The sequence below is a fragment of the Dermacentor andersoni genome, chromosome 4 (assembly GCF_023375885.2).
Source record: "Dermacentor andersoni chromosome 4, qqDerAnde1_hic_scaffold, whole genome shotgun sequence".
In the NCBI taxonomy this organism is placed as follows: domain Eukaryota; kingdom Metazoa; phylum Arthropoda; class Arachnida; order Ixodida; family Ixodidae; genus Dermacentor; species Dermacentor andersoni.
In genome coordinates, this window is record NC_092817.1 from 87885280 (window position 1) to 87911370 (window position 26091).

Consider the following 26091-nt stretch of genomic DNA (forward strand, 5'->3'; position numbering starts at 1 on the left):
TTCCACCCTAGATCTTGTCAGGGGTTATTGGCAGGTTCCACTTACAGAAGAGGCTAGTAGGTATGCGGCGTTCATTTCACCAATGGGGACATTCCGTCCTAAAGTTTTGAGTTTTGGTTTGAAGAACGCGCCACACTGCTTTTCAAGCCTCATGGATAAAGTGTTGCGGGGACAGCAAGAATTCGCTTTACCGTATCTAGACGACGTAGCGATATTCTCCGCATCCTGGCCTGAGCATATGGCGCACTTGCGGGCAGTGCTAACCCGCCTGCGCGATGCGGGCTTGACAGTCAAGGCTCCCAAGTGCCAGTTAGCACAGGCCGAGGTTGTCTACCTCGGACACGTGATTGGTCGGGGTCGTCGCCGCCCCTCTGAAATAAAGGTGGCCGCTGTGCGAGACTTCCCGCAACCGCGCACGAAGACCGATATTCGGTCGTTCTTACACTGTAAACAAAAAAACACCCAGATGGGCGTTTTTTGCTTGTCCTCTAGCGCATTCCCTTTTGTACATCTTTTTGCTCCCATTGAAAGGGCGTACGATAAAACTCCCATTGACGTGGGCATTAATTGGGCACACAACGGGGGTACCGTATACGCCCACTTCACCCCCCCCCCCCCCCCTATTTGACTGGGAGGTACAATGGGAGTATTGTGAAGGAATTAAAGGCATTTTAGTTTAGGTGCGGCAAGCTCGTAGCGAAATGCATGGTGGCGCGGGTCACGCGCTTACGCAGTACCAGACGGAACACCGCAGGCCGAAATGTCGAACGCCGGCGATCAAGGCTCAAGGGAACTCGGCCGTCCGTGAGCTGCCACCCGAGCAGGCGTCGCACCTGCTCGGAGCGAACGCCGGCGTCCGACACCTTGGCCTGCGGTGTTCCGTCTGCTGCTGCATAGGCGCGGCGTACCGCCACGAAGCATTTCGCCGCGGGCTCGCCACACGTGGTCCAATCGACGGCACAGGGCCACCGCTGAATCGACCAAGTCACGCGCACACGTGGTCCAATGGCGAATGAACCCGTCACCGCACGTCTTCATTTTTTTTCCCTTTCGCTGATCACAGAGCCCCTCTTTGCAAAGCTTTTATACAGTCGTCCTAGCTTATCGGCAGTGCCTCCGAGGCCAGCAAACGCCTTCGAGAGCAGTTGCTACTTGCTGAAAGGAAAAATGCACGAGACACACACTGACAGTGAAGAAAATTTATTTTACACCAAATGTAAGAAATATAATATGTTCACTTCCGGGCCCAAAAGAAAGCACATTTCTGCCCCAGTAAAACAATTGTCTGGATTTTAAAAAAGAGCACTGTACATTGTAAGCATGCCAGTTGCTAGTATTCTACATGTCCTAATACAATGAAATTAGTAAATGAAAGAAATGCTAAGAAATCTTATCTCGTTTCATACTGAACTGTAACTACAGAGCCATGTGTTTGAACTGTTACTTTGTACTGACGCTCCACACTTTTGCACAGACTATATATTGAGCTCGCTTGACTAAGAGTAAAACTTCATTTGGCCTAGTTGGCAAATGGCAAATGGCCGCAAAAGGCAGACACGACACACGCTGGCACTAACTGACAACTTCTTTATTTCTTCGTCGTCGATGCATATATATGCCCTAGGCCACACAACCGCACAGGCACACACATTACATTACAGAGATCTCCCAAATTATCACATATGCAAACGTAGGAACTCAAATTCAGATGGGTGCAGGGACAAAGCTATGTCACTGATGCAATTATCATTTTGCCTTTTTATGTCGTAGGCCTCTAAGGCAAGCCGCGCAAGCTCATTCATGCTTTTGCCAAGAATCGACGTCCCATCAAGTCGTGCCTCACAATTTTTGCAAGAGTTTACATGCGCAACAATGTGCACTCTTCTATCTACATTTTTGTTTACTTTTTGTGCATGTTCCCTGCGCGGTCCCTTAAACACATAAGGTCATCTATCAACTCAAGAAAATTGCTTGCAGGCATAGTGTTCCTTTGGCGTTTCCTGCACCGAACAAGCTTTTAAAGCTATGCTCCCGCACCTGCGGAGAGGGCAGAGGAGGACGCCAAATTCGGCATGATGCTTCATACGTGTTGTGCGCGGTCGGCGTGGTTTATACAATTCACTCTCATGTGCTAAGACATAGCTTGGCTAGATATGGCATTGCATCAATGAGCGACTCAGGGAACATGCGCAACAAGTAAACAAAAATGTAGATAGAGGAGCGCACCTTGGTGCGCATATAAACTCTTGCAACAATTGTGAGGCACAACTTGATGGGACGTCGATTCTTGGCAAAAGCAAGAATGAGCATGTGCGGCTTGCCTTAGAGGCTTACCACAAGAAAGGCAGGGCGATAATTGCATTAGTAAGATATCTTTGTCCCTGCATCCATCTGAATTTGACTTCCTACGCTTGCGTATGTGATAATTTGGCAGATCTCTGTAATGTAATCTGAGTGCCTGCGCGGTAGTGTGGCCTAGGGTTTATATTGCATCGACGACGAAGAAATAAAGAAGTTAGCACCAGTGTGTGTTGTATCTTCCTTTTGTGGTTCGTCTTAGATGTTTGTGCTGTAAGTTTAAGTTGCTTGACTAAGCCATTCCTAATTAACAGTGGCTGGTATAATGAGGCTGATCAGTGGTATTTTGCATGGACTAGCACACAAATATGATAAATGTCAAAGTACTAAATTAAGAAATTGGGACTCATCACACAAACAAGCTACATAATTTAGTGCTGGATTTCTGAGCAAGCTATTAAAAATTATTGTATTTTACGAACCAGAACCCACCTTCTGATTATGACACATGCCATAGCGAGTAACCCGAATTAATTTGGACAACCTGGGGTTCTTTAACATGCACCTGTCTAAGTACACAGGTGCTTTTGCATTTCGCTCCCACTGAAATGCGGTTTTGTTTAAGACTACATTTACGAAAGTTCCAAACACGATCCCCCCTATATTTTTACAGTGGGTGCTCTTTAAATGGAGCCTCAAGGTGCCAGGGAAATTGGTTCCATTTACCAGGCATTATATTTACTGAGAGACATTGCAGAGAGCCAACCAATTATCAGGATGGTGTCCTATTTAAGCGGCAGTTTCGAAGCGATTTTCGTTTATCGAGATTCCACTGTAGTCCATAATAGTGGATGAGTTGTGTTCTGCATGGACACATTAGCATGGCTACCATGTTTAGTTGAATATTGTGCAAGCAGCAACATTTCACTGTACCCAGTGCAATATATAAAGCCAGCAATGTAACATGTTGCAAATGCAGCCACGAACAAGTACGTTCCCTGATCATATCCAAAAGCAGCATCTTTATACGAAATTAGTCATGCTTTCTCCCGTTTAAGTGCCTTGTTTTCAGAAATCAAATCCTCCTTATCATATTGACCTCCAATTGTGTCATTCCCCGAGCTGAGGTCATTTGAGATTGCATTTATTTGCCCTTCAAATAGCATATTGGTCTTATTTAAAAAGCACATGGCATCACAGTGACCACCTAGACATAGAATTCGAGCTGCAACACAGTAGCAAACATTCTGAGGTAGAAGCCTAACTATTCTTTTGAATTAAGATGCATGCTCAAAACACTGCTACGCAATTGCAGACAGGGCTGATAGTGTAGCAACCAGGACAGATTTAACGGACATAAAGGAGCAAAATTGTGTGAGCTTCGAATTATTATTCTCTCTGAGGAACCATGCTGTCCAATTATAAAACGGGGATCAAAATAAAGTAATTGGATAGCAAATCTGCATTTCATTAAGTAAATAAAATACTGTTCATGCTACCTTCCAGGGTGCACACTACATTCACTTTCCCTGAATGTGAATTTGCTACCTTTCCATGGGTTGCCAAATGTATAGGTGTATTGTTGGTCAAGGGTGGTGGAATGGATATAGGTCTCAGGCTAGAGGAAATATTTAGAGAAGGAGACTTGCCAGGTTGAACAACGAATGTCTCAGGCTGGAGCCATTTGGTTCTCTTGCAAAGATGTTGCCTCCAGCTTGAGACTTCCTTTGTTGGACAACTGTTGATGACTAATTTCGCCATCTTTTCATTTACCCTCGTCTTATTCAACCTATTGCTCCACGCAGCAGCTGCACTTTCTTTAAAAAATAAAGATATTAATGAGCTCAAAGGCTTTGTGCATGGCTGCATCCCCAAGTGCAAAAATTTGTTCGCAGATTGAATGACAGAGTTGGTACCTTTCTTGAGAATTCAATAGGAACCAAAAATTAAGCTAACAGACTGGTTATGACGACAAGTAAACATGAATTGATGTGGAGTGCCATTTCTTCATTTTGCACCAGGCTTGGGGCCAGCCAGACTTCTTCCTAAAATTGAGAAAATTTTTCTAATGAAATACATATTAAGAGTATTTTCTTCATAATCTGAAAATTTAAAAACATGGTTATTTGGTTATTCATATTTAGTTGGGAACAGTGCGAAGGACAGTGACGAAGTAAGGGCTTATGCAGTAATATCACATAGTGCTGGCTGAGAACAGATTCAATTTTAGAACAGACAAACAGTTAAGTACTTTGGAATGCTTCCTAAAAGCCATAAAAAACCAAAGCAGGAAGCAGTTGTACAAAATAATGTATGTGCATGAAAAATGCATCTGATCATCGGTTCGCAGACATGTATGCCATTTGCTTGTCAGTTAACAAAACACGTGTTACACTGAAACATTTCTCCTACAATTTGGCAATTCTGTGGGCTTTCATTATTGCTCGGGTCAGTTGGTTTATGTTGTTACTGCTACTAGTGTACGGTGAAGTGTAATGTAGATGGGCAAGTACTACTGACAACTATGAACATTGGCAAATTTTGCTGCACCAGGATAACGCATGCATTGTCCCGCTGCAGCGAAACTTTCCAGTAAACATTCACAGTTGTCTGTAGCACTTTCCCATCTGTCTCGCCTCACACTGTTCCATCTATAGCGCTTCACCATACTGTAATATGCACCACCGACACAAAATTCTACCCTTCTGAAGTTCTTACTGCTACTTCGCACTCGTCACATTCAGGCCGCCAGGCGTACTGAGCCCAATGTAGTATAACTGCATAGACTGGCAGCTCCTGTCATGGACTTATTCTGGTGTAATGGCACCACAGAAGCAAACGAAGACAAAGACATGCAGGACACAAGTGCCTAACCTCAACTCTCGCTTTAATAAGAAAACAGACATCATATACATCACATAGTGACAGGAAGTGATGTCATTAATTCAAAAACAAATTCTTTGTGCAATGTAGCTGAGAATGACTGATGTATTTGTTCTTTTCGTGCTAATCTGCCAAAGCTTAATTATCTTATGTACATCTGCTCATAATTTTTGGCTACAAGTTTTGATGAACACAGGAACAAACCAATCTATTTTGCAGTGCATCACTATGTGCGAATGAGAGTTATTCCACACAAACTTCATTAGCCGCAATCTCAAATTAATACAATGTGTGTATGCAATGCAAGCATGACTGGATGGGAATGGCTGACTGTACATAACCTCCGTTGCACAGTGCACCGCCTGCAAATTGTGCTGCACGCAACAAATTAATTTGTTTTCCTGGCTTGTCTTTTTTTCTCATCAGAGCAAATCTCTCATCACATGTTTCATACAGAAAAAAAATTTTTGCCCGTAGAGACCAGCTACACAATTACCCATGAAAATTACAAATGCATACGAAACAACTGCAACCACTTTTTTACTTCATCTCATTCATTATATTCCATATTCATGCCTAATTTAGTTGCGCAAATCATTGTTTTCTTAGGCCCTTGTTAGGAGAGTTTTGTGCTGTAATAAAAGGCAGAAGCCAAAAAAGGAAAAGGTTGGTTGTGGTTGAAGCACAATATGCATCTAGTGAGCTAGGCCGCAAGCGTTGTGTAGTCTGCTGCCATCATAAGGCCGTGCCTACATTGGACAGATGGGATGCTCTATTAATGCGAAATCAGGGAAATTGAGGGAGTATGAGTCATCCGTGTGAAACAATCCTCCATCACACAATGTTAAATACTGCAAAGAATGTGACTGCGGTCCTGTGTTCCACAAAACTTGCGTTGTAGCCAGGTATTACGACCTGACAACATGCAAGGTAATTGTGGCTTGCAACATTTAAAAAGTATGACGAATGTATCAGTTGCACTGCATAAAGAATTTCTTTTAACAGATATCATCACATCATGTCTCCACCTGTTATTAAATATTGCCTGTTTCCTTATTTTAAAGCTTGAAGTGAGATCCGGTGCTTGTGTCATGTGCGTACATATCTTTGTTTACTTTTTGTGGTGTCATTACACCAGAATTTATATAACCAAATGGCCACACACTGCTTTTGTCACGTTATAGTGGTGCTTGCAAAGCCTCCCAAACAGCAGCCTATTTGGTCAAAACATGCTTTTGTACATATGCTCTTCCAAATAGAAAATCTATCAAGAAGGTAACAAGAATCAAGAGCATTAAGTTAAATCCACTGCAATGCTTTACTTTTTTGCCTTTATTCCTTACACCTAAGTGGATAAGAAAGAGTGTGAATGTTACAGAAATGCACTAAATAAGTTGTTGAAATTATGCAAAAATGTTAACGCAACTAAGCATAGATTTATGTGCAATAATAGACACCAGTCTCAATTTCTTTCCTTCTGACATAAACATAGTATATCTTATTCCTTTGGCATGAAGGAAAGCATATGTAGACCAGACAAGCTTATATTTGAATGAGAGCCTTCACGATTAAGCACCACTATAATGTGACCATAAGAGTACATACACTGTAAACAGTGCCGATGACAGCCCAAATTTCATAAGTGCAACATGTTAGCGAAAGCAGCAACCATTAACCCAGAAACTAATCAAATCCCACAATATAACAAGAAAAAAAAAGATTAATGTGTCAGCGCAGCACATGTTCTCTGAAGTTACAGAAAAGTGGTATGCTTATTAACAAACCTGAAACCACAGCACATTTGTATCTGACCACCCCCTGCCTCTTTATGTGCTTTCGTGCCTCTGACAAGGCATTACTGGATATTTATTTGCTTGTCTGTTGCAAAAACACATCAATTATTAGTCAGTGCACAGTGCACCATGCCATTTATCTATGTGGACTCACTTTGTGCCCTTAGCACTGCTCTCACCTATTCAGAACTAAGGATTGCAAAAAGACTTGTTCCACTTAAATCTACATGCCTTAATATGTGGGTTCTGCAGTTGAAATAGGGTAATTATAAGTAAAATGCATGACATGTTCTGATGAACTTTGTTTTCATAATCTAATTGTTTATTTGGGCACATAACCAGTCAGATCATTTGTACTAAAACAAGAAAACAAATTCAACACACTAGTTTATACTAGTTGGTGCTCTATTGACTTTAGTACACACATTGAACAAACGACAGGCAGTGAGAAATACCAACAACCACTAACTTCCACACGGCATTATTGGCCACATGTGCACGATATAGCTACAAAAACCCAAACGAAAGTAGACAAAGAAAAAAGTACATTTTAACAGAAAAAGAACAAGACAAAAAAACTTCTTTTGGTAGCTAAGTCACAATCAAGGTGTAAATGACAGCTATAGTTTGGTAAGCACACATGTAGTTACTTTGCTCAGTTCCTCGATATCCCAATTTCTTGTTTGACAGCAACACCAACGGGACATCTACGCATATCTATTGCACATGCCATTTTTGCTCGCTCCAAAATCCTTTCGTGGTTATTCATTTAGTACCTGCTTTGCCTGTACTGGCATTGCAGGGGGGGTATACATTCTGTGTAATGTAACTTACATTCAAATCAAGCACACAAAGCAGGGAGGGAATTATCTTTGAAAACTATGCAAACAATTGCAGGCTGAAAAACCTTGCAGTCCCTTTGGTCCAAGGAAAAAACAATGTGAGGCATCACCTATAAGTAAAGGAAATTAATAAACCTTTTTAGTGTAATCTCTTTCTTGTGAGGTATGATGATAGCCTGATATGAATTTCTCTATTCTCTACATGTTTGGAACAGTATATGCTTGAAATAATCTTAACTGAAGAGATTTCCCAGTCTTTTAAATCCTGCCATTGCAGCTTACCCTTACTCTCAGTAATACAAAGCCTTTTAGTATGACTTCCTATTACAAATCTAACTGCCATATTTTGAACATTTTCAAGCAGACCAGCTAACTCAATATTATGGGGATTCTAGCAAACATGTACTTATTTGATTAGTGAATGCACATAAGCAAAATACCGCTGTTCTTTGAGGTTTTCGGGAAGCCAACAAAATGTGTATGGGTGGACACACGACAGCTACTACACCAATAAGCATCGTGGCCAACCAAAATTAAGTTTATTCCTATATGGGCGGGCGCGGCGGAGTGTGAGCAGACAATGGTCGGCTTTTTCTGGAGTCATATACAAAGGAACCCCAACATAACGAATGCACCAAAATCAGCAATTTGGTTTGTTGTACTCAGATTCGACCGTTTAGTCAAATAAGTACATTTGCAAATGGATTGTTTTCCCACGGAAAGGGCGGCAGTCAGAAAACACAAATCTGAATGAGAAAAAAATTTTGAATTTGAGAGTCAGCGACCAAAGATACGGTTTCACGGTGTGTTAACGATACCTTCACATAGGTAGCATGAAGCAAACCCAGCCTTGCTTTCGCATCCACCCTGTCCTCTTTGATACTGCCACACACAGTGGAACGACACCATCATGAAAAGTGCTGGCAGTGGAGGTGAATGCTTTGTCTGTATCAAACTTCAATGCATCTCTGAAACTACAGATTATGCAACCCCGTGTACTAAACACGGGGGAAGACTGTGCACATAATACCACGCCATATCAGCACGTCTAGTCTTTCCACAGGCAGCAGATCACCTCTAGAACAGGGTGTGCAGGCTGCAGATGTGCTCAGCTGCGCTCACAGCCATGGCGCTAGAAAAGAAGACGCACGGACTGGGCCCTTCTGAGGGCCCCCTTAAAAGCTCAGTTTGTCATTTTTTGTTTCTGTAATAGGCTAGTGATAAAAGTGAATTTGCTTCATGCCTATTAAGAAATGTTGTACACATGGTAGAAAAATTATGAAAGTAGAACATTTTATTACTTTTCACCCCTCTCAGTTGGAATATCGTACAAATGCATAAGCAGCCATTTTTGCCTTGTTTCATCTAAGATGTTTTTTTTTCATGCTGAAAGAAAGGCATGTGTTTAAAAAATAAGCTTGGTTGCAACATGTAAAGGAATTATGTAATGTCACAAGGGTTCCTGAAATCAAAATATATTTGTGATTTCTTTGCGACTGGAACACTCAAAAGGAAAACGACCTTTTAAACAGACTAAAACAAAGCCACAGCACATGCACCCATACTAAGCCAGGGACTGTATCAAGCTGATATGAGAAGACTTTCAAGAAAGAATCTTTCCCGGTTTGGGAAAATTCTTAAAACAATGGTTAATACCTGGCCCCACGCCTTAAATCTAGAAGGAATAAAGTTCTTAAGCTACTCTGTGTTCTTTCTTGAACCCAACAAATGTGCCTAGAAAAATGGGTCAAGTCCACATCTTGCCGCATCTGTGGCAAGGTGTGAACAAAAAACTCGCTTTAGCTGGCTGCAGTGCTCCCTGCGATGAATATTCAGGCAGAAAATTGTTACCCCAGTGTGACTGTGCACCCAAGAAAACAAAATGTGGTAGACTACATCAATGCAAACGGAAAAATCTTTAGTCCATGCTTGCTGGCAACCTGTGTCTGTATTGGCCTCTAGGAGAATTGTGGCCCCCACGTGCTGGAATATTTCCGTGGCATAGAAAACATTGTGTGATACCAGCTATCAAGCTATCAAAAGAGCTATAGGCAATTTTGCTGCAATAACAGTACTGTTTTTATAGCATTCGTTGTGGGGAGTGCAGCTTGCCCCTTTTGCCGGAGTTCTTGCTGAACGGCGATTTATTATCAGTTTGTTATATGTGGAACTTGAACAGCTTATATTTTTGTCTCCTCAATCCACACTTCTGCTGCACTTTTGTCAGCATCTCTACACAGGGTGTCTTGACTGAGGTCATACCAAGTAAGCACGCTACAAGCCTTGTGTGCATCGTTTTCATGACTCTTTCGATGACCAAATTTCATTTTCAGTGACTTTATCAACTAAGTATCTAGCGGCAGCTTGAACATGGGTACTCATGAGAACTCGCACCAGGCTTGGTCAAATACGTCCAGCACTGCAGCACTGAGTAGTGAACCATGCTGTAAGAGTTGGCAACTAAATTGCCACCTTGTGATTGAAACTTTTCATCCTTACAATCAAGGCTTCAATTGCCCAGCCAGCGAGCTGCAGCAAAGGTGTGAACTATAGTCATCTGATGTCACATTCTATGTCATAGCGATAGCAGGTGATCCCTCCAGTGGTGGCCCTCAAGGCCAACAGGCATCCCTTTCTATGCACGTGCTTGTGTAGGACTGGGGAGATGGTGCCAGTTTGTTCTTCAGCATTAACACTGTTCACGCTGTATCAGGAACACATTTTCTTACTCAGTGCAATAGCCCTTGAACCTACATAATTGCCAATGAGTCCTTTGTCGACCAACCTTTCCTTTGCCATGTCATTTGCTTCTGCCTTGATGTCACAGCAACTTCAGCTATATGAAGCAATGATGGTGTTTGAGTACCCACACAGCCTTGCAGCTTTCCAACCTGAACATTGCTTCATTAAAAGCTGACATGATTTGGTCTCAGCAGACAGATCAGAGTTTAAAAGAAGCCTTAAACTTCTTTCAAAGTCATTCTAACCTTGTCAATAATCCCGTGCCTTTTGATGTGTTATTCAGCATTGTCCAAAGCAAGTCGGCTCTTAAAAATCAAAATAACAACTTTGTGAGGCCACCTACTAGGCTACCACTGTCTCTTCAGCCAGCCTGAAGTGTCTTGCAGCCATCAAAGCTGGAGTGCAAAAAAAACGACAAAGAAAAGTGTGGCAGACAAAATGCTCATGGAAATCCATATGTTTATGGACTGTTACACTGACTGAAAAAGATGGTGGCTTCCCAATACAGTCTTGATGTACGTAGCTGTTTCAGTCACGAATAAACAGCCAGTTGCGCAGTCCTGCACAAGCAGTGTACAGATGCCCATGGATTAAAATTTGTTGTGTGTGCATGTGGTACAGTGTACCACATTTCATGTTCCTGAGGCTGCAGTACACTGGGAAGACTGGTTGCAACTTCAATAGTAGGCCCTTAGAGTATTGCAGCCCTTTGTTCATATTTTGCTGCAGATTGTATCAAATGCAAATGCAAATTGTTTTGCAGGACACGTCAGTTCAGTTCAAGCAATTAGACAGAGTAACCCAAGAAATAGTTTAAGCCTCGAAAAGGTCTTAATACAGTCCCTAGTTTAGTACAGGTTTTCGCCTGATGTTTTGGCTTCTTCTACGGTATAATGCTGTTGCTTGCTAGGTACTGGTGGTGTGATGTGCACACTCTCTTGTGTTGCTATAATGACAACTTGTAAAAAAGATTTTCCTTCCTAACAAACATTTGGATACAGTGCCTGTGAGCTCATCTTTTAACCTGTTTTTCATTTGATCTGTGCATTTACATTGAACGTAAACTAGAAAATATCAGTACTGAGAATCACAAAAGAACACACCTGTGTAACGATTCTGCCGAGATCGTGGGAGTGGTCCAGCCACAGGATGCAACGCAGGTAGAAAGGCCTCCTGAGTTAAAGCAAAATAACAATCGTTGTAAGATGCGAATAAAAAATTTTATTCTGTGAGGCTTTCAGCATGTATACTAATTACTACATTTGTATGTAAAATAGTTTTGCATAATAGCTGAGCAAGGTTAACGTCTCGCCCTGTGACTGTCAGCCAATGCTACTCATTGCAATGGTGGCAAATATGGCACATCCTTTCAAATGGAGCTTTTGTGGGTTACATGAATTTAAAAGAACTTAGGTTTACATAATACATAACACCTGTGGTTAGATGGATCTCTTGCATGCAGCACCAATGCCACAAGTGGCACTGCTTAACACTTCCAGGGCCAGACTTAGTACATAAACAATACAAATGTGCAACAATGTGAACAGGTGGTTAGCTGCTGCTATAACTCAAAGATTGCATGGATCATGTAGATGTGAATGCAGCTCCCATCAGGAGCGAGTTGTCCTTTAGTGCACTTCACTTCTCTTCCTCTTTTGTCTTCATTGCATGTTGGTGCCATATGGTAATAATGAACAAAAATTAAGCACATCAGTTCCCATTCTTGTTTTACTACATGCTGTAAAGTCATCTAAGTGCGCTTAATACTCTTAAGAATGAACTTTAGCCATTTTGTCAATATTTTTCGCTTGGCTACACTACACCTTAATGTAGTGCAAATTCTAGACAATGCTTACAAAAAAACCTACTCCACACAATAACACCTCCAATTAACAGTACACAGTCTATGGCTTCGAGATGTGTACATACATACTTTATACATGGTTACAATGAAAATATAAGTGGCTGTTCTAATACGCACACTTAGCATACTGCATAACAGTCACCTGGTTCCAAAATGGCTTTTTGTTATCACACATAGGACGGCCACAACTATAAATTTAATTCTGGCAGTAACTTAAGCCACGCCCAAAACCTTCATAGTGCAATCAATGAAAATTTTCGAATTTAGAGCAGTTAGACATAAACAGGGCAAGTAGTTTTAAAGTGTTAAATAATGAACTGTTATGGAATATGGCGGTAGAAGGCCATGCGCCTGAAACATAGGTACTGTTTATCATATAAGCACATTCTTATATTTTTGCTTAGTTTCCTAGGGATTGCATCAAACAGTTTGCTGGTGTAAATTTTGCTACGTGGCTGTATCGTATTAGCCCTTATCTTTTCGCATTTGGCTTACTGCAGCTTTATGCACATGCATAAAGCTACTACTGCTACCACTTTCTACACTACTACCTACTACCTACACTACTACCTTCAGCTGAAGGCCAAGCACTATGCTGTCCAACATACATGCATTTAACAACACCGAACAGTAGACAGAGAATGAGCAACTCTTTTAAAAAGTGCAGTTCTTTGGAGACACATTGATATATATCTGGAAAACAGAGATTTTTGCTAAAATTATAACTTAATATAATTGGTACTGAGCATAATGCATCTTGCAATAAACTTGCATTTACCGCACACCATTATACACACTGCGACCTCTGCAGCTTCTCCACAATCTGGCACAATGTGCTCAAGCTGCCTGTAAACCCTGGAAGGGGTCTATGATAGTTTAAGAAGCTTAGCAAACATGAGAAAGACCTAAAATGAAGGTCAGAGAAGCAAAGCAAATTTTTAACCATTCCTCTCTATGTTGCTATGAATGTCAAGGTTCCAGCAAATTATGTGTTTGAACTGTGTTTTTAATCGTGCAATACTAGAGAGCACATTTTTGCAATAATAATGTGACAGAGAATGACAGAAACTAACTTAATGAATATTTTTCTAAACTTGCATGAGGTTTTCGTCATTATGCTGATGCACACACCTGCATACCTCTACTGTGAAGTCTTGTTTCAGTTTATTTTATTGTCACATAGTAATTTACACCATACACTTGTCCTGAAATACATCACGTTGGGCTCCTTCAGTATTTTTTGCTTACTGGAAACACACATGCCTATACAGGGCAAGCACTCAATACATGCAAGACTGCCACGGGAATGGCCACTCGAGGTCGACTGTTAGTACAGCGCAAACGACGAGGACTGAAGGAAGAACACAACACAGGCGCTGTCACACAGAAACATACTCAAGGCACTTTGCGAGATTCTCAGGCTTCTTTCATGCTCTAAAAACACATTATGTAGCACATATTGAGCCACAGATAGCTGCACTGGGAAATTTTCACGTTGCTCTACAATTTTATAATTGAGACTTTTTATCTAATTACATTTGAGAAGTTGATTAATTGATTAAGACTAATTAGGTAATTAGGCAAAATGCAGCAAATCCAAGTATTTCCAAGAGACAGGAAACAACATTACATAGGTTCTGTGCAACTAGATGGCATATTCATATTTTTAAAAGTTTGCTAGAGTTACGTGGGATAACCTGCATACCTCCTATGGAACAGGTGTCACACCAATCACTCTAAGTAATGCCGCTAAACTAGCCATTGCGCTCAAAACATACAGGGTAAAAAAGCAAACTCTAGGTAAGAGCATACCAAGGCCTCTATTGCTGAAAAGGGAAACTGATGGGAGGCGCCCGATCTCCGGCCATGAAGCTGCTTCATCCTCACAGTTGGCAATGAAACGACCGCAGCCGCAGTCCTGAAATAAAAATGAAAAATTTGACACTACAGTGATCACACAGAACACAAAAAAGCTGGTCACAAGCTTATCTTGGAGAACATCTGCTGCTACATTAGGTTTTGTATATTCGTCAGCTTATTGTTAAACTAAGCTTGCCAATATTTTATATCTTAATGGCTTTGCTCTTTACAAACCAATACCTTTGCCCAACTCATGCACATATGCACTACTTAAGCTATGAGATGTTTACTGATCCCTTACAATGAATGGCTTCTAAGACAAATTATTTCACACAAAAGGATGCATAACTTATGAGTGTTACTGACATTGAATACCAAGGTAGTACCTTTTTTTATAGACAATCGCGGACTTGAAGCACATTTTTCTCACAGATACAGGTTACAGGTTGATCGGTCTGCCCTTTTTTTTTTTTTTTTTTTTTCACCAGCAACAGAAATTTTGTTATTAATACTCGTGCAATATAGGATGACGCTGTGATGTGTGATATGATCCTGAGTTGAAAAGCGCAACTTCTTTGTGTTAATTTGGCACCTAGAATTCAATACTAAATATCTGTACCCAATAGGCAATGGCACAGCAGCAAAGTAATTAAACATTAAACAAGTTCAGGTATCCAGAGCACAGCGCCAGCTGTTGAATAACATTGCACAAGCATCGACTATATAGATGTAACGTAGTAAGTGCACCGCAGGCGTAGTGGCGGCCTCAGCAAAGAACACAGGCATGGAGCGACGCGCCCGTATGACCTATCACCGGCAATGCTATCGCGTAAATTGATATATCTCGTCACGGCACGGGCACCGTTTTCTGCCGGCCGAGGTGCCGGCGCCACTGGTACTCACCTGTTCCGGCCGCCGAGGTTCAAGTGACGGCGTATCCAGTAATCTGAACCCAAGCAGGACACCTGTTACCGCCAAGCAGTACGCTAACAATAAAGAGGTTCTTATACTCTGACCGGCAGCTCATGCGGCGTTGACCCGTAGCGCCGTAGGAAGCTCACCACACGCTTTTAATACCACAAACGCGCCGCCGACATTTCACGCCCGTAGATCAAAGTCGACGGGCGCAGGCTCTACATGCTACGTGCCGCAGTCGCGCACTGCCTGCACAATCAACGACGTGGGCGCGAAGAGACACAGACGATAGAAAGGAGCGTACTGGCAAATCTGCACAATGCGCGCTAAGTGGGCGACCTACTGCACACAATCGCACGGGCTAGGGGATTGGCGCCACGTACGCGCCAGCTAGCAGATACCGCGCACAAAGAAGCGCCGCCGGTTCTCGCTCAAATGATCGCTGTACAAACACTCACACACGCGCACCGCAGTAAGCCCTTAACGAGCCGCCACATTTTCAGGCCGCGGTTAGGCGGCGAAGCTTAGCTCACCTCGCACTGCACGTAACTATTATGGTAGTGGCTTGCGCTTCGGGGATCATGTCGAATGCTCACATCCGCCCAATTAAAGACGCGGCAAAGTCCCTCATTATATAAAATCCTAATTTTTAAGTACACTCGCTTGACTCTGAGCACTCAAGTCGCCTCGATTACGACAAAGCTCGAAGAAACACAGTGATCGTGCAAAATGGTTCTGGACGGTCAACTGTCGCGCCATGTTGTATCGAGACCTTCAACAAGTCATATCAGCGCGTCTCCTCACTTAGAACACATGCACACTCATAGAACATGTAATAATCGTTCAAAGTCACTTACCGTGGAGTCTTGGGGGTTCAAAGCAGTGAGAAACATCAACCACGGTAGAAGAATGTGCCGTCGCTGGTCGAATGGCCGTCGCTGAAAGCTGCTTCAACGGGCGCGCGCGCGCTCCGAAGGCTGGTGTTCCTCCGCGCGTAGTTCCGACTTCGGCGTCCTCTGCAGCACCAAGGCGCGGCTACTCCGAACAGAAAAACAGCGCCGACACACATTGCGCGGGATATTTCGAATCTGACTGCAGAAATAATCCTACTGAAATTGTCGCTGCGGCTGACTGCCTTGTTGGTCATGGCTGAGTTATTCTTTCTTCTGTTTGGCTCGTCTCAATTTCCCCTACGCCACCGTTATTCCTTGAAAACCCCCATTTTACAACCGCAATGCCCCTTCAAATGGGGTCGGGGGTATAATAATGGTTCTAGCTTATTTTACTTCTTCTCGTGGGCGTACTCATTTTAAGCTGGGGGGGAAAAATGGCATATCAACTGTTAAAACGCCCATATGGGCTCATTTGTGTTTACAGTGTAGGTGTCGCCGGCTACTATCAGAGGTACATCCCCAGGTACTCTGATATCGCGGCTCCCCTAACGGATGCTCTAAGAAAGACAGAGCCGCAAACAGTCGTCTGGGACGAGACAAAGGAAAGAGCTTTTAGCGCCCTAAAGAGCGCCCTAACAAGCCAGCCTGTGCTACGATCGCCCGACTACACAAAAGGGTTCGTTGTTCAGTGTGATGCTAGTGAGCGAGGCATGGGCGTTGTACTGTGCCAACGGGAAAATGGAGAAGTAGAACACCCCGTCCTGTATGCTAGTCGTAAGCTGACGAGTCGTGAGCAGGCGTATAGCGCCACCGAGAAAGAGTGTGCGTGTATCGTGTGGGCCATTCAGAAATTGTCATGTTACCTAGCTGGCTCGAGGTTTATCATTGAGACGGATCACTGCCCTCTCCAATGGCTGCAGACCATCTCTCCCAAAAATGGCCGCCTCCTGCGCTGGAGCCTCGCTTTGCAACAATATTCCTTTGAGGTGCGTTACAAAAAGGGGAGTCTCAACGGTAACGCCGATGGCTTAAGTCGAAGCCTCTAACGTGGGAATCAGCCTCAAAATTGCTTGTTACTGATGTTTTTCTCCCTGAGGCAGGATTTTTAACCTATTGCTTTTGTGTAGTGTTTCAAAGTGATGATGTGCTTTCTAGTGCAATTTTCCGATTTGTGGACGCGTTCTGAGTGCTGCTAAACTACTGTAAGGAACTAGGCAGCAGTATAAAAGGGGAAAGAGCCTGGCAGGGCTTAGTGAGGGTTGTGCCGTGCTTGCTGACTGAGCGGTTGACTTTCGGCGTAGTTCTAACGCTTGCCGGAAACGAGAACAAAAATGTCAACTCTCCCGAAGTCACTTTGCAGTGTCCTGTGTGCACCTGAACGTGAGAACGAGGCCTTCTCTGTGCGCTGCGCTCAAGAAACGCCAAAGGACGCCCGACTTCGGTTATGAGCATCATCGAGCGACATCCCTCCGGACAGCGGATGCAGTCCCCTGTCCATCGGGATCTCCTTCCCCCGGCGGGGCGGTCTGTTACGTTTCGCCTACAACGCGCGGTAATGCCGGCGCGGATGCAACGGACGCCGGGGCTTCGCTCAAAGCGGCAGACATTTTGGCCCGTTCGACGCCGCCGCAACGCCTCCCCGCCAAGCGTGTCCAGGCGTGTTTCAGTGCCACGTGTCTTCATATGTGCGTGTGTGTGTGTGTGCCCACGCTTGTCAAAGCGCGGCAGCCGGGGAGCGGAGCTCCCCAAGTGAGGTGCCAGGAGGTCTGTCCGTCGGCGGGTTGGCGATGCGTCACTACACTCGGCTCACCATGTCTCTCGGCTCGACCGTGCGCGCCGTCGTGGGCTCATGCTCCGCCGTCGCGTGGGCTCATCCCGTGACCTTCCTTCTGGCCCGCGACGCCGAGAGTATAAGAGCAGCTGCCCCCGGACGCCAGAAGAGAGGCTCCGATTTGTACTGTTGAGTTACGTGCTCTCCCGTCTCTCCACTTCGGTCGACCTGACCGGCCGCTCTTTTGCTATGTTAGAATAAACAAGTTGTTCTGTTACCAGTCTTCTCATGCTTTGCCGGGACCTTCGGATGCTTCCAGTGCCCCAGGCCGCCAGGCCAACGCTACCCTTGGGGCTTGCGACCCATTGGCAATACGGGCGTCAGCACCGAGACCCCAACAACGTCATCGTTCGACACAATTCTGGTTCCTTCGAGCTGTTTTTTTCAAATGCTCCAAAATGTGGAAGTCACAAGGCGACAGGTCTAGGCTGTATGGCGAATGTTGCAGCGTTTCCCACTTGAACTTTGCCAGTTTTATGTTAACGACATCAGCGACGTGGGACGGACATTGTGGAGCAAGATGACCCCATTCCTCAATTTCCACGTCATTTGTTTTTGATTGCGACACGCAGCCGATCCGACGTTTTACAATATCCGAAACGATTGAGTCTCTCTAGGTTTAGCAAATCCGATCCTGACGACCGAAAAAAAGTCAACACCTTTTCGGCAGAAATGACGGCCTTTGCTTTTCTTGGGGGTTATGAAATGAAATGCTTCCTCTGTAAGCTTTGCCGTCGTCTTTCAGGCTCGTAGTAGTGGCACCATGATTCGTTCCCGGTCACAATTGCAGACAAAAGTCGTCACCCGCATTGTGATACAGGATTAGATGAGTCAAGGCAGCGCCGAACCTCTCCGTCTTCTGGCCGTGGTTCAAAATCTTGGGCACCCATTGCGCACACAAGAGCCGATAACCGAGATGTTCATGAATTATGGTGTGACCCGAACCATGACGGATGTTCACACGCCCTGCCAATTCACCGACGCTTATCCTCCGTTCTTTACTAATTAGCCTTTGCAATTGTGTTGGGTTGATTGCACAGTGGCTTTGGCACTGCCTTGGATCGTATTCGCAACTTTCAAGTCCTTCTTGAAACCGTTTGCTACAACGCTTCTATGAAATGCAATGTTCAACGTACACGGCAGCCACACTGCGACTAATTTCTTTTTCCGAAACATCTTCAGCTGTCAAAAACCTCAGGACAACATGCTGTACACTTTCGGAGTGTCCATTATGCCACGAAACCAAGTTCAACCCAATGTACAAGAGCATTAAAGAACTTTTATCCTCACACCTGTGTGTCACTTTCGTAAACGAGAGATGCCTCTGTGCTATGTGCATGCCTCGCCGATAATGAACCGAACCATTATTGGGCGGGGTGGGTTGGCTCACTTTCATTTCACTCGCCCTCGTGCATTAGAAATGCGAAGATACAATGGAATATGCAAATGCGAAGATACAGCTTGACAGAAGGCAAAAAAGTATCACTGGAAACAAAATTCACTGCACGTATACACAAAACCTCGCAACAAGATATTTCAATATAACCTTAAGTCTCCAATAAATCTACGTATCTAAGAAAAAGTCACTATATAAAATGCGTCAAACAAGGCAAATAAACATGTTGCGCAACCACAGATTCACAGATCACAGCCCCCCCTCCCTTGACTCCCTCTAATGTATCACGCGCGACAGGAGGCAGCGAGCTTCCTCCGTGTTTTTCTCCCTTGCGCACACAAGATTGAGCCACCCCATCGTCGGCAATGGATGGACGGATGGATATTATGAGCGTCCCCTTTGGAACGGGGCGGTGGGTTGCGCCACCAAACTCTTGCTATCATACTGCCTAATATCCTACCTAGGTTAAACAATGAAAAAAGGAAAAAAAAAAAACTCTGAACTACCAGGCCCAAATTTTGTGATCCCCTATTGCGAACTGTGCTTTTGCACGTCTCCGTCTTTTGTCGTGTCCCTACTTTTCTTCCACCAATCCTCCAGTCGCCTCTTACTAATGTCTATTGCGGACATGTTTGCTTTACCACTGCTCCCTCTGAACCCAAGGGCTTCAAGGAGGCCAGTGGTGCCTAAATCGACCGCTGGGTAGACGTCTTCACATTCTAATAAAACATGCTCCGTAGTTTCCTTAGCTTTACCGCAGCAAGCACATGCTTCTTCTTCCTTCTTATATCTCGCATTATAAGTGCGTGTTCTAAGACATACCGTTCTCGCTTCGAAAAGTAATGAGCTTCCCTTTGAGTTATCATAAATGGTTTCTTTCCTGATTTCGTTTTTTCCTCTTAAGTAGTTACTCATGGCAGGTTTCTTTTCCATTGCCGCCACCCATGAGATTAATTCAGCCTCTCTGACTTTTCGCTTGACCTTCTTTGTTGCTGTGTTGTCCACCTTACCGGCCGCATACTTGCTGGTAAGCTTCCTAGTTCTTTTCCTCCACTGTGAATCAATGTTTTTCCTGTACAGATACCTGAACACTGTCCCAGCCCATTTACTTTCTTCCATATTCCTCAGCCGTTTTTCATACTCAATTTTACTGCAAGCTTCCCTCACTTCAAAACTAGTGCAGCCCATATCATCCTGCACAGCTTGATTTGTAGTCTTCCCGTGAGCGCCCAATGCGAGGCGACCCACTGACCTTTGGTTCCCGTCGAGTCCTGATTGTACCCCTGATTTATAGCAAACAACCGCATTTCCAAAAGTACGTCCTGGAACCATTACACCTTTCCACATACCTCGGAGGACCTCGTACCTATTGTATCCCCATAGCGCTCTGTGCTTCATTATGGCTGCATTTCTCTTCCCCTTTACTGTTATGGTTTTTTCCTGTGTTTCCATATATCCATTGCCTTCGTTTATCCATATACCAAGGTATTTATATTCTGTTACCCGAGGTATTTCTTGGCCCTGTATCTCCACTGTCTGTTCACTGTTTTCATTGAATACCATAACACCTGATTTTCTAACACTAAATTTCAAACCTAAATTGTTGCCTTCCTGTCCACAGATATTAGCCAGACGTTGCAAATCACTTTGCTTGTTAGCTAGCAACACAATGTAGTCCGCATAAAATAAACCTAGGAGTTGCTGCTCTATTACTGTACCCGCCTGTTTGTATGAGAGATTAAACCCGATATTACTTCCTTCTAGCGCCCTCTCCATCCTCACCATGTATATCATAAACAGCAGCGGGGATAAAGGGCACCCCTGCCTCAGTCCCTTGTTGATATGAACTTTTTCCTCGCTCCTCATCCCTTCCCATTCAACGCAAACGGTATTTTCTGGGTAAATCTCTCTCAAAAGCTGTAGACAATCGTTACCTAAGCCTTCCCCTTCCAGAATATCCCACAAAATGTTGCGGTCTGCGTTGTCGTAGGCACCTGTAATGTCTAAAAAGGCCACATACAACGGTCGGCTTTCTGCTTTTGATATTTCAATACACTGAGTAAGAACAAACAAGCTATCATCCAAACGCCTACCTATTCTGAAGCCATTCTGAAGCTCTCCCAAAATGCCATTATTCTCTGCCCATGCTTGAAGCTTTAATTTGATTGCCTGCATTGCTAGCCTGTATATTACCGATGTAATGGTCAACGGTCTATACGAGTGAATTCTGTCTTTCTCCCCCTTACCTTTATAAATTAAATTCATTCTACTTTGTCGCCAACTGTCTGGTATTCGTCTATCTTTTTTAAGTTTTTTCCACTGCTTTCACCAGAGCTTCAATACCTTTTGGTCCTAGTTCATTTATCAGCCTAACGGGAACCTCGTCTAGCCCTGTGGCTGTGCGCTTAGGAATTTTCTCTTCCGCTTTCTTCCAGTTTAAATTTGTCAAACTCATGTCACCCCACGCCCCCTTACGCTTTCACTCGCACATGCAGCATGCGGCACGCGGTCACGATGTTATCGCCCTTGGACTTTATACGGAACATGAGGGCGACGGCGACGGCAGGAATGCGCCTGGAGGGTCCACATGATTGCTACATCCATAATATAATGAGTATCCGCCAACTGAAGCGTCCCGTGGCCCATTACTTTCTACAAAAGAAGTAACAAAATCAAACTTTCACCATGCGACAATTTGCTGCGCCGCATCAATGTATTTTTTTCTTCTGTAGGGCCGGGGCATGGAAATGGAAAAAAACGCAAGGAAGGCATGTTGACTATAACCGAATGCCTACTTTGCCGCCTAATGCGGCTACCGAAGGAATATCGAAGAAAACGTGAGACGATTGGCCCACAGATAACCATAGGCATGCCGCGCGGTATCGTATCCTAATTTTCCGGGAAAATTCCGCTCAAGCGAACGCGTTGCAATCCGTCGAGTCCCCGCAGTGATGGCGGCGAGCGGCCATGCATTTGTTTCTTTTTTTCGTCTGCTAGTCAGAAAGCGTCCAAAACTATGCCAGACGATAATCCACTCGGTCGGAGAAAAACGAACGCGCATCGAAGTGCGCTGCGCGGGGATCGGGGCAACACGAGAAAAACGCATGCGCTCTGGCTGGTTACGGCAGCCCGCGGGTAGCGAAAAAAAAAAAAAGAAAAAAAGAGGCTCAATGTGTTCTCAGGAATGAAAGTCAAAGTAGAAAAATAAATAAGAACGTAGTTACCTTTGCTGGCTTTAGTACCTTGACATGGATGCTTTGGCGCAGGTGAAAGAAAAATGTTGATATTCTTTTCTGTGACATACTGCCACAAATGAACCACCGCAACGCTTCGTCTCATCAGACCTCGCTGCGTGCTTTGTAAACTTGCCTGATAGTGTGTTGATTTGGCTTGTCTCGTTGTATGGTCAGATGTAGGACTTTAGAAAAGTCAACGCACCTTTGGCATCAAACGTTTATAACAACATTAAGCCCACAATGTTACGGAATTGAAAATCTAAAGCACGACTTTGGAAATGTCAATGGATCATTCCCATCAACAGTTTATGAGAACTTCATACCCATAATGTTCCAGAATTGAAATCATGCGCTCCGTCGATTGCGCGGCCTCCGCGAGATGCCACGATGAGCCCGCTTGCCACCAAAACGCCCTTGAAACTTTGTGCTCGGGAGGGGCTCCTTGCGCTACGATATGTGGCTCCCTGTGCATGGGCGTTGCCGCGAAATCCAGTCCAATTTCGCAACGTTCGCGCTGAAATGTCTTTTCGAGCATGAAAAGGTCATTCTAGACTAAATCCAGCATGATTTCCGGCGCCGGGGGTTATTTTGGTTGGCGGCGCACGACAGCACGAAAAAATTTCAGGGGGGGGCTACGCCCCTGTTGAGTAGATAAGTGATGTCTGTATCCAATCAAATTATGATGACTCAAGGTGACTAAGACGCCAAAATGCAATCGTTGTGCAAAATATGAGCAAGAACAATGCAGCGGCGAGCGCAAAATCTTTTTTTGAACACGCGCAGCCAAATATTCAGGGCCCTGTATGTCTGGACAGGAGCGACGCTCGCGTCCCGCGAATTTTAGGAGGTGTCGATCTCGTTCAGCGCAGCTTCATTACACGGGTGTCCACGGAGCACTTATGATCACGATCAAGCTCAATCCGGATTGAATTTCTCGGCCGTGATCGGTTCCTTTGCACAAAATAAGCGAGAGAGCCAATCACAGTCGAGAAACTCGATCTGGATCGGTGCCAATCGCGATCAGAAGTGTACGTGTGACACCGGTATTATAAGCCTAACACAGCCCACATGTAAGCTCAATAACACCGTCGACTTGAGGAGGTCGCGCGACCATTTGCGGCTGGCGACCAAAAACGCGATGAACGCGACGGAAGCTCGCAGCGGCAAGCTCGGCTGAGCGCGACCTGCAAGACGCAATCGCGGAGATTATCGTTCTCAGCGAGAACTCTAGGTATCTACGCAGTTCGCGCGCACTGCTGGTAGAGTGTGTTCACTGGTTTCTCGTTCCGGCAACAGCCATGGATTTTCATCAGAGCGAAGAGAAAGACGTCGTCACTGTGCTCTGCCATGGTGTCAGCTGTGCCAGCGCGGAAGGGTCCGAAGAAAAAGCGACGCTAGTGAGTGCACCCGCGCCTCCCTTCGCGATAAGTGGCAGACATATAGTTTCATATTACTATGGTGGCAGGCCACGCAAGCATACTCCTGCCCGAACTCCACGCGCATGACGAGGAGTATTATCGGGAGTATGTTGTAATTTCTAGTTCGCGTGTAGCGTGGGAATCGGTGCATAATTTTTTGTGTTTCCTTTGCTGCTATTTAGCTTCCTACGAATTCTACCGCGCACATTTGAGACGTAGCTGGATCTGCTGCGCTTCGGCATCCCGAGTCAAGGCACCAATTAAATTCCTGTGGTCTGCCATGGTGGCGTGAACTTTGTATTTGGTGCGACGCGGGAGCTAACTTAACTTTCGGCGCGCCGCTGATTGGTTTAGCAGTATTGCGACCGCGGTCGCGCGAGTGAAAAATCGAGCAGCGAGCGACTGGCCCAACATAATCGCTTTTCGATACGAATTCGTCGACTACCGGCGGACATGAAATATAGGATAAGCAAGTACGACGAAGGAAACTGCTTTTATAGTTCCATCCTGGCCATACCGACTTGAAGTGAACCACTTTCAGGATAGTACGATGCGCGCACAAAAACTGTGAAGCGGTGACAAGACGCAGTGCCGCGGTACATCACCGTTCTTGATCGGTCGCACTCGCCGGCGGCGCTTGCATGAACTAAGTGTAACTGCGTAGAGTTCTGGATCTGTATTATTAGTTACCGAGAAACACAGTTTGCCTGTTATGCCAAACAGGCAACAAATGATGGCTACCCTTCGATACGACAGAGTAAACCGCATATAGCTCGCTGCCACGCCGAATATAGCAGGTATCGGCGTTTTCGCTTGATAGCTACCCAGGTAGGACGGGTTGGCTACTAGCTAGTTTGATACAGCTTGAGCAGGCTGGGAGCAGCTAGAGCTATGTCAAGCTATGTAGTTTGGATATCTTCAAGATGGCTAGCACTTGATGTCTCCAAGCCATACGCTTCTAGCCATTGTGAAGAAAATTACTTAGGAAAAGTGTCGAAATTTCGAAGGCATTGCCAGGGAGGATCTCAACGAATTGGAGGGGCGGGAGGAGGTGCTTGCTGATCGGGGGTGGGCGACACAGTCAATTTTGTAAGCGCTGAAGATGCCGAGATGCTCCGGAATAGGTGAGGGGTATAGTTGCGTTGATAGGGAATATACAGCCTCTTGTAGCGTAATCAGCAGCACAAATGTAGCACGCGGAAACCGATTCTTCGTAGATTTCCTACGCACATTCTGAAGCGCGCACTTTTGCCGGTTCCAATCTGGCGCCACATTGTTAGCATAGTGCGACTTGCAGCCCACAAAGGGGGTGCACAATTTAAGATCAACATAAAAAGCGAGTAAAAATAAAATGTATTCTGTTCAGAAAGCATAGTATGCATTAATGTTGTTTTAAAATGGCACTATGGAAGCATAAGAAAAGTTCAGACAGCTTTACCCAGGCGCAGCGCCAGCAGCGAAGGCATTCTCTAATCGAAGGCAATCACTAACCAAACTAATAGAAAGCGGTGTTGTTGCTGAGCAACAACACCGCTTTATTTCAGTTCGGTTAGTTATTTTATTATATAGTTGAAGGGTTCCTACTTTGCTGGAAATCATTTACACGATTTGAACGGCACTTAATGTTTCGGATTGTCGCGTTCATGCGTTGTTAACGGAGCCTGTTAACGGAGGCGTTGTTAACGGAGCCTGCAGAATTTTTTCCCCCTTTTGCCTCTTTGCAACTTTAATGTGGTACTGACTTTCAGGCTACGACGGGAGCTGTGTGATTCCGTTACCGGCTCGATATGCGGTTGTGCTACTATATCCATCACTATGCACTGTAATTCAGCGTGATCGCGTAAATAACACTCGTGGGCTGCGACTACAGACGAAAAATAAGCCAAACCACAATACTATCGCATGAAAGTCGCCTCAACACCGTACGCTGACCTCCCAAATCGGGAAAAGAACTGCTAATGGCTCCACATTTAGCTCATGGAAGTGTGCCCACTCCGCTATTGGACAAGAAGACAATGCAAATAACGCCAACGGCAGGCAGCAAACAAGTGCGGTCGCCGAAGGTAACGGTCGCCTGCAGCTGAGGTCTCTTTTGTATAACGATGAGAGTAAAGAGCAGA

At 44.6% G+C, this 26091-nt stretch overlaps 1 long non-coding RNA gene across 1 annotated transcript; it reads right to left on the reverse strand.

Moving 5' to 3' along the window:
• Positions 1–1184: 1184 nt before the first annotated feature.
• On the reverse strand, positions 1185–16334 carry LOC129386263 (uncharacterized). Its single transcript, XR_008613705.2, has 4 exons — positions 16055–16334; positions 14235–14340; positions 11662–11731; positions 1185–4343 (listed from the first exon to the last, which is right to left on the reverse strand). It is a non-coding gene; the product is annotated as an uncharacterized lncRNA (long non-coding RNA).
• Positions 16335–26091: the final 9757 nt, after the last annotated feature.